Source organism: Triturus cristatus, chromosome 7 (genome assembly GCF_964204655.1).
Source record: "Triturus cristatus chromosome 7, aTriCri1.1, whole genome shotgun sequence".
Classification (NCBI taxonomy): Eukaryota; Metazoa; Chordata; class Amphibia; order Caudata; family Salamandridae; genus Triturus; species Triturus cristatus.
In genome coordinates this window covers 1,367,813,210-1,367,826,128 of record NC_140590.1, presented here as the reverse complement: position 1 = coordinate 1,367,826,128, position 12,919 = coordinate 1,367,813,210, and the positions used below count along the sequence as shown (strand labels likewise).

General features: G+C 41.3%; 1 pseudogene; it reads left to right on the top strand.

The window, feature by feature from the left end:
• Nucleotides 1–574: 574 nt before the first annotated feature.
• On the top strand, nt 575–11,472 carry LOC146812072 (small ribosomal subunit protein eS7-like; annotated as a pseudogene).
• The last annotated feature ends 1,447 nt before the right edge of the window (nt 11,473–12,919 follow it).

Here is a 12,919-nt window from a genome sequence, read left to right as displayed (position 1 = left end):
CACAATCGCGGTTTTGGATGAAATCTTTGCAGCTTGGGGTGTGCCGAAAGAACTGAAAACAGATAATGGTCTACCATTCAATGGACGGGAATTCAGTGACTTTGCAAAATTGATGAATGTCCAGCATCGGAAAATAACGCCCTTGTGGCCCCAAGCCAATGGCACAGTTGAAAGGTTTATGGCCACACTCAAAAAGACTTTCCAGCAAGCCACCCTTGATAAACGAGATCTGCAAACAGCTCTCAATGAAGTGCTTCGGGCGTATCGAACAACACCCCATGCTACTACAGGTAAATGTCCGGCTACGCTTATGTTGGGGCGCCCCATTCGGACGCGGATACCCACTTGGGAGGGTGCCTTACGACCGGTGTCACCAGGCCGTGTTCATCAAGAAGTAGTAGTTGCTGATCGAGCTGGCAAGGAGAGCATGAAAGTGTATGCGGGCCAAAGAAGACGAGCTAGATCTCTCTCGTTTCATGAAGGGGACTGTGTTGTAGTCAAGCAAGAACAAAACAAGAAAACGGACTGTCGGTTTAGAGCGGAGCCACTCACAGTCACTCGATAAAAGGGCACCATGCTGACGGCTGAGTCAGAGAACAGGCGCATCACTCGAAATGCATCCCATTTCCAAAAATGCAGTCCCGCCATGAAAGAAACACTCACATTGGGGCTTACAACATCTGTGACTGAGCGCCGTGAAGGACATGATCGGATACCTATAAGTCGGGAACGGGACGCTGAGGGCAGCAATGGAACTGTGTCTGAAGGCATGTTCCTCCGGCCCAGAAGCGACATTCAACGGCCTAGACGGTTAATAGAAGAAATGTGAACACTTGTCACAAGTTTTGTTAACAGAGGGGGAGATGTAATATGGTAAGCAGTCTAGTATTTGGGTGGGCGGAGTTTCGAGATGGGAGGAAGAGGAGGAGCGACGGGAGAAGCGGGCAGTTAGAGTAGGGACGAGACAGGAGTAAGAGGCGAGAAAATAAAGCTCTTGAAAGATACACTTTGTGTCGGTCGTCATTGGGGTCGCGACACGACAGAGAGGAGTTGGCCTTACGGCAAAGGTGGTCGACCTCAAATCTGGGAAACCCGGTTCGAGCCTCGGCATTGCGCAACATCCTGTGATTTTGGGCAAATCACTTAATCTCTCCATGCCTAACAAAAATGAATGTGTCCTCATGTAACGCAACTGATGTTCGTGTAAAGCGCTCTGATACACGATTCCTTCGAGTCTAGTTCGCGCTATAAAAAACTCTATAAACAAAAAGAAAAAAAACACTGCCTCTGGCCCCTAAGCCTTTAACCCATAAATAATTTCCACCTGGGGGGCGGCATTAATTGAAGCACACCAAAAACTACAACACCCAGAATGCATTAGAGTATCACATGAAAAACCAGGACTGGTAAAAGCTCCTACGACAATATAAAGCTAGGTGGCCACCTTTTAAGGAAAGCCTCGTTGAATAGAGGTCGCCTCACCGTTTTCTAAGGCCCCCAGTATCTGAAGGCCATAACAGCGCATGAGAAAGTGGTGAGCAGCCAGGAGGAAACTCACTGTTTGGGCAAGAAAACATAGGCACAGGTCCTTCAGCTAAACAGGAAAGCGCTCTAACCATTCCGACGAGCTGCACTCCACCAGTATTTGTTTTTAAGATTATTTTAGGACTACAGTAGGTAAATCCTGCCTCTATAACGAAGCAAACCTTATGATGTGCGGACTAGGACGAGGTAGATGGACAAGGGTGTAATGGAACATGCCATTCTGTATTTCTCAGCCTTCAGTTTCACTTCCATCAAATGGTAGGGTGCTGGAATTCACACAATCACAAACAAGCAAACACACACACACGAACCCCTCACACACACTTTCCACGTGGGTCAACCTTTCAATGTCAAAACTTTATACACCTCGTCTGTATTTAATGCTGACTTCTCCTTAAAATATTAAAATATTACAAGTTTAAACAGTTGCTTCTTTGATTCATTCAGATCCAGGCTCTCCTTAGAGGCGCCTAGTATTATTCCATGATGTGCAGTAACTCCTGATAGGGTTATGGAGTTTTGAGCTGTACGTTTTTGGATAACGTTCGCATCCTCCAGACACATTTCTGCAGGTCAAACCTGCTGATATTTACAAAGAGAAAAATGCCCAGAAAATACCTGAGTATTCAGACTTTGGTAGATTAAACACGAAAATCTGCATGTTATGCCTCGTTGTGCCTGTGCACTTGTAAAAGGCTGTAGTTATCGTAGCAAACAAATTCTAAAGACCTCAACGTTGGAATTTAATATATACAATAAGTATAACATAGGAAACCGGCCCTTTGCATTGAGGGGGCAAGTGATTCTCCTTAAAATCAGTGAGCTCCTACTTCCTCTCCTGTACTCCATATAGACATAGGTAAATCCAAGGGGGGGAATGCATTTTCGAATGTCATTATGTACAATAGCTAAGGTTTAATCTCCAGATCATCCTTTTTTGTAAATACCCTTAAACCCGATGCTGCAATCACTACCATTATTACCCTGGTATTTAAAATTCAGGTTGAAACCACCTTCATGTTCCTTTGTTTAGTTTGTCTCCAGAGGCTCCAACCAAAGCCTTGATAGGTCAAGAAAACAGACAGACATTTTAGGTGTTGTTTACCGACAGCTTCAGTTTTCTGGCTTCATCAAAACACACATCACACACTGCACAACATCCACATACAGATACAGAAAGGGAAGTTTGAACTGCCACTTTCAGCCATTGACTACTTTGGTTCAGCTGGCTTTAGGCATTGTCTGACAGATATGTCTATCAGGGTTGGAATCAGATCACTGCATTTTGTGGATAATAACTCCTTACAAAAACTAGTCACAAAGTAGTTACTGCATTGCTTTTTATTATTGTTTTCGAGAGTGTCTCAGCAAAGTGCCAGTTAGCCACTCACTTCTCTTTTAAGTGTTCTGCACTCTTTTTCATCAGTTAATCATTTCAACATGGATGCTTTGAAATAGTGCAGTAAAAAAATCATGCCAAAGTGCATGGGTCACAAAAAATGGCCAACATGTGCTTGCATGTGTGCAAATGTGTGTGTGTTGTAAAGTGCTTGAGGCTTTTTTGGCTGTCTTTTAAATCTTTACCATTTCAACATGGCGATGGCCATGTCAGAACAGTAAACAAAGTGAATAAAATGCGTGTAAAGCCCCAATGCACACAAATATTGACAAAGCCAATGGGTAGACATTCACCTTCTAAAGGAAAAATCTATTTGCTTTGGCACTGTTTGTTCCACACGTCATCATGCTTTAGAATCCTCACATAAAAAAACACAGCATATTCTGGAGAAACCTTAAGGCCTGCCTCTTAATGTAGCCTATCAGGTATGGAGCAGAAACTCCACGCTTGGAAAACAAATGAATTGACAGGGCATGTGCTAAACTCATAATAACATTAATACTACTTCTACAAGTACTACCACTGCTACTACTACTACACTGTTACTATTACTACTACTAATCATAATAATATTTCTCATAACAATAGTAGTAATAATAATAATAATAGTGGTAGTAAGTCAATCAGTCAAAGACGCATTACTCGATTGTTATGTCACACAAACATAAAAGCACTTAAAAACACGTTAATTCATTACATAACAAATAAATAAAAGATTTTAGGTAAACAAATAAAAAGTTGTTCCATTAAAACGGTATCTTTTGCCTCATTGTGCATGCATTATTATGTTACAATACTTTTCCTGTGACTTACAACTTTCTTTAAAAACATAGCAACCCTCCATACTATGTGTTCATTTTCCAAGGGCTGTAATACAATGAACGCAGGGCGGAATTTTCTAATCCCCATAGATTTTAGAACTTTTACAATCCACATCTTCCTTAATTCATTATAAAATGTGCTAAATAAAACAACGTGCATGGTGGATTGTTCTGAATGATTGTCGCAAGGGCACAGTTGCATAGTCTATCCCAATCGTTCATTTTAGGGAAGCTTACCAGTTTCTAAAAGATCCCAAATCTGAACCTAGTTAGTAAAAGCCGGTCATAGCCCCCGGGAACCATTTGCAGATAAGGTTGTATACTAAAGGTAGTCAAGATAATTTGGTTGTGCCGCACGGTAGGCTTTATCATCTCTGATGTTAATCTACAGGTATTTAATAATAAAACGCACTCTTTTTTAACTTTTTTCTCATAAACCACAACATGGTGCTAGGATCAATAAAATATTCTAGATGGCCAAGGTCACACATAAAATCTCGCACGTACCTTAACCATGGGATTGATAGAGCTTCCTCCAATGTGAGACTATACGACAAAATGGCCTGATTGAGTACAGTTTTTTGCGATGTCCAGATCCTGGGCCATAAAAGAATGGGCTCCATTTTGATAAGATCAGCTATGTAAGGTATACCTAATTCAGAACGGCAGACATACGATGATGTACAACTTGATATAGCTAAAATATAACATAAAAATGCATTTTCCACAGTTTGCAAAGGATACACATCTGCAAAACCCCATGTTCCAGCCCCGTAAGTGATCCAAACAATGCATTTTGCCTTATAGATCTGAATAAGTTTGACAGGCGGCCTCCTGCCCAGCTTTTTTGAAAAATTTAAAAGAGTGCCTGTAGACATTAAAAACCTCAATTTCTTTGCAGGACTGCTTGGGCCCAACGATCATTCTCGGAAAAAAGTATACCGAGGTATAAAAAACTTTTGGTAAACGCAATGTTCTGTCCGTCTATATACAAATTCTGCATTTTCGGCTAGCGTGGCCACACCGCATTATAAACGTTTCTGAGGTGCTTACTCTAAGGCCAAGGTGACACATGAAGGCTGCAAAGGAGTTTAACACCTTTTTCAGACCGACCTGAGTATGTGACATCAGAACTGCATCATCCGCCTATAGAAGCGCAGGTATTGGACGTCCAGCTATTTGGGAGAGATCTGGACAGTCTTTTGTCAATGCCTCGCGAAGGCCATTAATAGGAAGGGGGCAAGCACACAGCCTTGCCTGACGCCCCTCCTAATTGGAAACGGAGCAGAACACTCACCAGTGATACTGTACCGCACTCTTGCCCTTGCATCAATATATAAATGTCTAAGAAAGTTAATGTTTGTATCCACCCCATACCCTCAAGGATCTCCCACAACTTGTCATGCCTAACGCGGTCAAAAGCTGCGGTAAGATCCACGAAGGCTAAAAACAATCTGCCTTGCTTCGCTCGTGTGTATTTTCTTATAATGATGGTCAAATTTAGGCTCTATTCTACTGTCCCTAAGCCCTCATGGAAACCATATTGGATGTCGGACAGAACCTTGTTGGCCTCGGCCCAGTCTTGTTGACGTTCCAAGATGACACGGCCTGCCACTTTTATCAGTAAGTCCAACAATGATATTGGTCTGTAGCAGCCCGGATCCTGGCAGTCCCCCTTTTTTAATATTGACACTATGATCGATTCAGTCCAGGTGGTCAAAAAAGGTGAAACACAACTTGCTATAATTACCTGGATTATAAGTGGTCACCATAGTAACACATTAGACTTGTATAAATCTACAGGGACCCCATCTGGCCCAGGAGCCTTACCGCCTAAACTCATGTTGATTGCCCCGTTAATTTCGTCCAGGTTAAAATGGGGATCAGAGTTTTGGGAAGTAGACACCAAAGCGGTATCCCCAAAATGATACATATCTAACGCATTCTCCCTCCCCCCACCATTATACACCTTATCAAAGTGCTCTACCCATTGTTCTTCTGTTATTGCTATTTCTATCGATGGGCCATCACAAGGGGTCAGATATGGGGCTTTCACTGCTCTCCGAAAACAGAGCTGTCTTTCGATAAGGAGGCCTCATGCAGGGACTCCCATGCCTAATTTCTCAGGGATGTTTTTAGTTCTTTGAGTGCTATCTTATCTGCCACTCTAGCCTGCCTAACATTACCCAAATTTCTTGGAACCCTATGTAATTCACTCTTCAAGTTGGCGTACTCACAAGTGCACTTCGAATCAAGCCACCCATGATTTTTCTTTTCATTTCTATCCTGCAAAAATAGAGCCTCCCTGACAACTTCTGAACTGTTTTGAAAGGAAGAAAGGACACAGTCGGGAGTAGCTGTTTCACTCAGGCAAATGTCAACCACTGATTTACTCTTAGTTACCACTTGTCTAGTAATTTCCATGGGGTCCACCTTCACCCAGCGCACGGAATAACCATTTAACCTATTTAAGGTGAGATTTTGCAAAACCTGATTTGTTTCGTCCCTTTTACCCGGAGATCTTGCCGGCATTAATATAGACACACTCAGTGGAGAGTGGTCACTGAGAGAGTTGCTATGAGTATGAAATGATTGAAGTCTACTTGCGTAGATATTTGATACTAATATATATGATCTATGATAGACTGCAGACCTCTTCCATTAAAGGTCTGACTCATCGGAGCAGGCCAAATGCGTAATTCATTTGCATACGCTAGATCAAGCCGAACATCATCTCGTTATACTGTTCCCCCAGTTTTGAGTGTCGGAAATGTGTGTAACTAGACCCATCTTCTTTATGAATGAATGATTGTTTAACAACAGTATCTGGACATAGAACACAGTTAAAATCCCCCGCCAAAATCAGAAATGCATCCTTGGCATAATCATTATATACGAGTTTCAGATCATTAACCATTTTTTCATAACTTCCCCCGTTTGTTCCGGAGGGATGTTATTATAAAAATGTATCAACACAATACAATGTCTCCCGTCCAAGTAAATGTTCATCAATTGATAATAAATCTCCTCACTATACATCTCTATCTTGTTTACATTTAACCTATTTGAAACATATACAGCCCCCCCTTTGGCCCTCCACAGGCTACCTCAACAGCTGGGATGTGGAAGGTTTTAAATCCATTAACATGAAGTGCATCTATCGCCCATGTTTCCTGAAGGCATAATATGTCAAAATTAGGTGTGAAATCACACCATACAGGGTTCGTTAACTTAGACCCCAAACCTGCTATATTTCAAAATGCAGGGTTGCAAGTAGTACAAATGGTACTGTCAGCATTATCTGAGGGCCTTAATGATCTTATATTATTGGGAGGCAGTTCGTGAATAGCAATCGATGGCCAATTTACATATAGATATTTATTAACAGGGAAGGTATTACCCAGTTTGTTGATGCTTATTTTACCCAATTAGTAAGGATCAGAGGTTGAGTGAATATTGCGCAAAGTTAGATACTCATATATTTCATTGATGGAGCTAGCTGGTACTTCAAAACATGCATTGGTGAAGCCTTAAAGGTATATGGCCTTTCATTTCCAAGAGTGGTACTATTGGCTTTGTTAAAACTTGTTTGCTTTTTACATAACAGGAAGAATTCCATAAATTCCTCGGAGAAGGAAATAAGTTGAGTGAAGCAACTTGGCTGCGGCAAACGTTTGAGAATGCAGCTGTGATTGTATACCCCACTGAGGTAATAAAGAAAAGAATGGGTGCTTATGGCAGCTATCTAGAACCCGGAACAAGCACCACTTGCAAACTGCCAGCCGGGTAAACTGGTTGATATAAGTTACATTTTTTACAGTGTAATATTGCAAGTGGTGCACACTTTGCCTCATGACAGTGAATTGCTTGATAATGCTGCTAATGGAGCTTGAAAGTTATGTTGCTGCAAGAGGCTAAAGGTAACCAAAAAAGAAGGTAGTAAGTGTGTGTGAATGTGAGGACACATGTTCACACATGCATGGCAATCTTGACATTTTGTTTACATAGAAAGCACCCCAAAATGGTCACACATATGAATGGATGCATGTGGACGCAAGCTCATAAATGGTCCACCATTTTGGAATATTTTAGAATATTTTTCTTCAAAATCAAATTTAAAAAGTATTCTGTTGATGCCAAGTATAACAATAAATAAAAGTGGCCTCGTAGCAATGAACGCGGAGCTGCTGGGCCCTAGCCAAACAAAAGAGGAAAAAATATAAACGGTTGTCATACGATGCCTACCAGTTACATAAAGGTCTGCTACTGAAGAAGAAGAAACTATATATGAATAACATGCACAAGCTTTATGAAGCCACTAAAGGTGAAGAAACCGAGTGGTTAAAGTGATTGAACGATTTCTCCATGTTTAATGCTGTAGTGGGCGGAAGCAAAATGTTAGTGACAGTTCAGTATACCAATGGATAAAGCCTACTGACCAAAATCACCTCTATATGTGTATATTATATGGGAATCTCCTAAAAACAACTCTGGTGATTACGCTAAAGCTGTCTCAAAGGCTGGGCCAAAAGATCTTTCTTTGTGAAGATAGTATTATAAAACCACACAACAGTTCTTTGCAAGGTAATAAAGAGACGTGTGTTCCTTGTCTCATCACACCACTGCTACCTTATATCATCTTGCAAAGCAAATCACTTGGAAAGAACCCTTGAAGTTAAAGTGAATAGGCAATGTGTAAGCCAGTTGGTATGGCTTGCGTTATTGATTTTCAGTCAGACATATTGGCTATGTATAAAACGCGAGGTATGCTGAATTTGAATTTCAGCAGTGGCCTTGCACAAGGAGGAGGAGAGCTGGTTGGCTCACTGATTCATAACAGCTGCCCTGCAACCGTTGTGATGAGTAAGGGTGCCAAAGTCTCATTCATGGAAGGCAACCTTAGGATTAATTTGTTTTGGCTTACAGTAAATTAATGTGCTTTTTACTGAAAAGAAATAACAAACATTTGCTCTTTGAATACACATTTGCTTTTTGTATGTAATGCATGTATGAGATAAAGAATTCAATGTCACAAAAAGGGTAGTGTTTGAGTGTTCTTTTCTGATGTAAAATTGGCCATTCCAAAGAAGCACTTCCTAGGAGACATAAGGATACCCTTAAGCAGCCAAAATCAACACAATGAGGCTAAAATACTCCTCTGGGCTATTCCAAGCTGTTATTGATAATATTGCAGGATTAATGATTCAGGGATCTCACACAAGCAAGCTAATGATTTGAAGGAGGTTGATGCAAAGCCCACTATTTGTGTAGTTAACAAAAAGAACCAAACCATAACCAACGCATCTCTCCCAACTTGTCAATCATTGCCGCCACATACTACAGATCCTTTAATCTATCGCTAGATGAATTCTCCGATTTCACAAACACCAGTGGCATTACAGGATGACCAGCAGAGCCATGCCCTGCCCAAATATTCAAAGATATACTCATCAAAAGCTCAGCTGCCATACCAACCAGAACCCCTTATCAACCACTTGCATGAGTCTGGCATATTTACAGAATATCTCAACACAGTCTACATCAAACCAAATTTAAAAAAAAGGCTCTGACCTAATGCTCACAGCAAACTGCAATAACCTCTCCTAGGAAAAGAGATTGAAAAAGCTGTTTTCATTACACTATCAGAAGTCATTTAACAGGATGAACTTATCTTTAACATCCAGGCAGGATTCTCGTTATGTAGGTAAATGAAATTTGTAATAACTGCAACACGGCATCAAGACCACAATCAAATTCAATTAAATGGCACAGCTGAACTACCAATATGGGTTCTTTCATCCAATTTTGTTAAAATCGCTCATCACAATTTGTTCAGGGGATTGGAATTTATAGGGATTCAAAACATTGTCCCTCACTAGACTGACTGCTTCCACATTAATAGATTCCTCTTTGTGTTTCTCTTTTCTTCCTCATCTCACCCTTTTAGATGAGTACCTTAAGGTTGCACCATTTCCATACAGATAATCATGACAATTTCAAAGCGCAGTTGATTCAGATTACAGTTCCACCTACCCATTTCTCCTGCACATAGATCAGTAGATGTGAATAAATTGTGTTAAATTAAACAGATTAAAAAATTCCTAACCCATCACTCAAAATGAAGAATCTATGCATGATAATGGGTTCAAACCTCTTACTGATCCCACAAGTGAACCAAGTAGCTTTTACATGATGAGATGTTGCATTTCCTAAACTTAGGATTCTGCCTAAAGGTACAAGTCATCATCAGCCTAGAATTCTACTGCACGTCTATGCTAGCGGTATATATCTTAGAGTACCCAACCAAGTGGTTGAAAAGCTACAGATTCTCCAGACTTCATCAATGGGACAACTCTTTAAACCCAAAATTGGTCACCCCTTTTTCTTGCTCTTCACTTACCACACTGACTTCCTGTTTCTAGGTGAGCATCTTTTAAAACAATGTTGATTGCTTGTTACAGCATCCATTGAACAAAACCATGTTCCCTTCAGCAAAACGTCTGTACCTACCTTCAAGCCAACCCACTTTGATCAACGTAGACCCACTCTTCTCTGTATGTTCCTTCATTAAATCTTGTACAAGGGGAAACTCCTTCTGAATGGAACTATCTGCCAGCCGCAGGAAGAGTTATTAACACTCATCTGGAGTTCTGGAGAGCTCTAAAAACTTGGTTCTTCTCAAGTTAATAACAACTATGTTATAGGTAAACCAATTAATTTCATTCTTAACTGCCATGATGCAACCACACCATTTGTATAGCATGTCTCCAAATTCCATGCACCTCACCCAATACCTTCATAGATGACATTCTACAAATGACACCAACTTCAAACGTGCATTTCAAAAGGCATCCATGATCCTGATGCTGACTAGAGCACTTTGTGAAGCCCATCTGGGACTTGGAAAACTGCATAAATGCTGCAATACAACACAATGCCTGTGTCTCATGTGAATACATCCTCTCACATTCAATTACTGCCATCAAAGAACTCTAATCAGGAAACCATGTAGTGTTCAAAGTTATGTCAGACTAATGAAAGTCTTTATCAGATCACCCAGACGAAAAGAAAGCTGAAACAGTTTTGATGTACATGAAGACATGCAAGCAATATACTCAGGCATACATTTCCACAACAAGCCACATTAAGCTGAAGTGCAACGATCATGAAGCCAAATGGCAAAAAGGCAGATGAGCCTGAGCCTGGCTTTTCCCAGGCTCTAATTAAGTTGGAGACAAACTCTGATTTGAAGGTGCGGTTAAGAGAGCTGAACACCACTTCGGATAAGGAAATTGATGTTGGTGGGGGTAAGAAAAGTATCGTCCTCTGACTACCTGTTGTGCAGTAAAAACCTTTCCAAAGGATTCAGTGCAATTAGTATGCCAGTTGGAAAAAAACGAATTGAAAGAATGTGGCCTTAATAGCTTGAGAGGAGGATCCTGTGTAAACCAAAAAGAAAATACTGCACCAGGAGCAAGCAGTAAAGCCCCAAAAGCCAATCTGTAACAAACATTGCCTTTTTAGAAAAACTGACTTTTCCATTTGAAAATTGGGTAGGAAAATCTGAGTAAAACTGGATTGCAGTGGCTAATTCAAATCTATTTAATAAAAGCTAAGGAGAATATTGTTGAATACATGATGGAAATGTCTTCTGCTCTGTAGAAGAAGCTGACTGGCAAAGAGTTATCTTTAGAATTTCTGGAATGATATATGTAAGGTGATGAATAAAGAAAAACAGCTAAAATGAAATATGGTTGATGGTGCCAAAGACCTTGTGTAAAGTGTTTAATCTTCTCTGGCTAGATAGTGAGAAGCTTAGGAAGTAGGGGTTTCCTGGAGGGATAGGCTCAGTGGGATGCTCAGGGAAAGTGTTCTACTTATACAGTTCAGTGGCAATGCCTTTTTGGAACCGTAGACCTTGCGATTGGACTTAGAGCTATGGGATTGGTGGAAAGTGGATTTAGAGATTTGATGATCTGAGCAAGCTTTAAATTATTTCAAACAGTGGGGTTTTTGAAGTAGTCTTCTATCCTCCAATAAGGCCAGGTAAAAGGCATGTCCTGTAGAAAGGTTTGGATTGTTTGAATTTATGAAGATCTGGTTTAATGTTTGATCATCTCCGGGTGGTTTCAAGATGACCGTATTGTTACTTGTGTATGAGTTAACAAGTAAATGTAAGTTGATGGCCTAGTTATTGCTGGACCAGACTTGGCCCATGGTGTCTGTATCTTTTTTGAGAATGGTGTTGCATGCATTAACATAGAAAGAGTGTGGAATACCTCTGCGAATATCTTGTAGACGAGGCTTAATGGTGTACGAAGCTGGGTTTCTGTTGCAGTAGGCCCCCTACTTTTTGCCACACTACTGATGCACTTTGACTTGATGTGCCCTGGGTCCCAGCCAATCAGGTTCCCAGGGCCTGTGTTCTTTCTCAAAAACTGTACCTAGTACCCCCAATTGGCATCTCTCTGGCCTCATGTCAGTCCCTTGTAAAAGGTACCCTGGGTACCAAGGGCACTGTGGCCAGGGAATGCCTCTACGGGCTGCAGCACTTATTGTGTCACCAGTAGAGGCCCTGTACCTTTACACACATACACTGCCACGAAAGTCTGCATGTTTTGGTGCAGAACAAAGTGAAGAGTTGACATGGCACACATCCCTGTGTGCCATGCCTACAACCCACTGCCGTGGCATAGGTCAGCTACCCCTGTAGCTGGGTGAACTATACCAGTGGTGAAGATACAGATGCATGAGCCCTATACCCCTACAGTGTGTAGACCAATTCTTTGACATTGTAAGTGCAGTAATGCCATTAAGAGTATATGTGCTGGGAGCTTGTCAATACGAACTCCACAGCACCATCATGGCTTTACTGAAAACTGGGAAGTTTGGTATAAAACCTCTCAGCCCATTGGGATTTAATGAAAAATGCACTCAGAGGGCATCTTATAGATGCCTCTTGAAAAACGACCAGCCTCTGGTGGGTTCCCTGACTGGCACTCACCGGCCTTGCACCACGAGAAATGTTTCTGGACCCCTGGGGTGGGAGCCTTCGCTCCCTAAGCCTAGAAACAAAGCCTTTCCTGGGCGAAGGTAGTCACAGGAAGAGCCATCTTTGGCAGGGGAGCTTCAAAGGCCTTGCCACCTTTGTAAT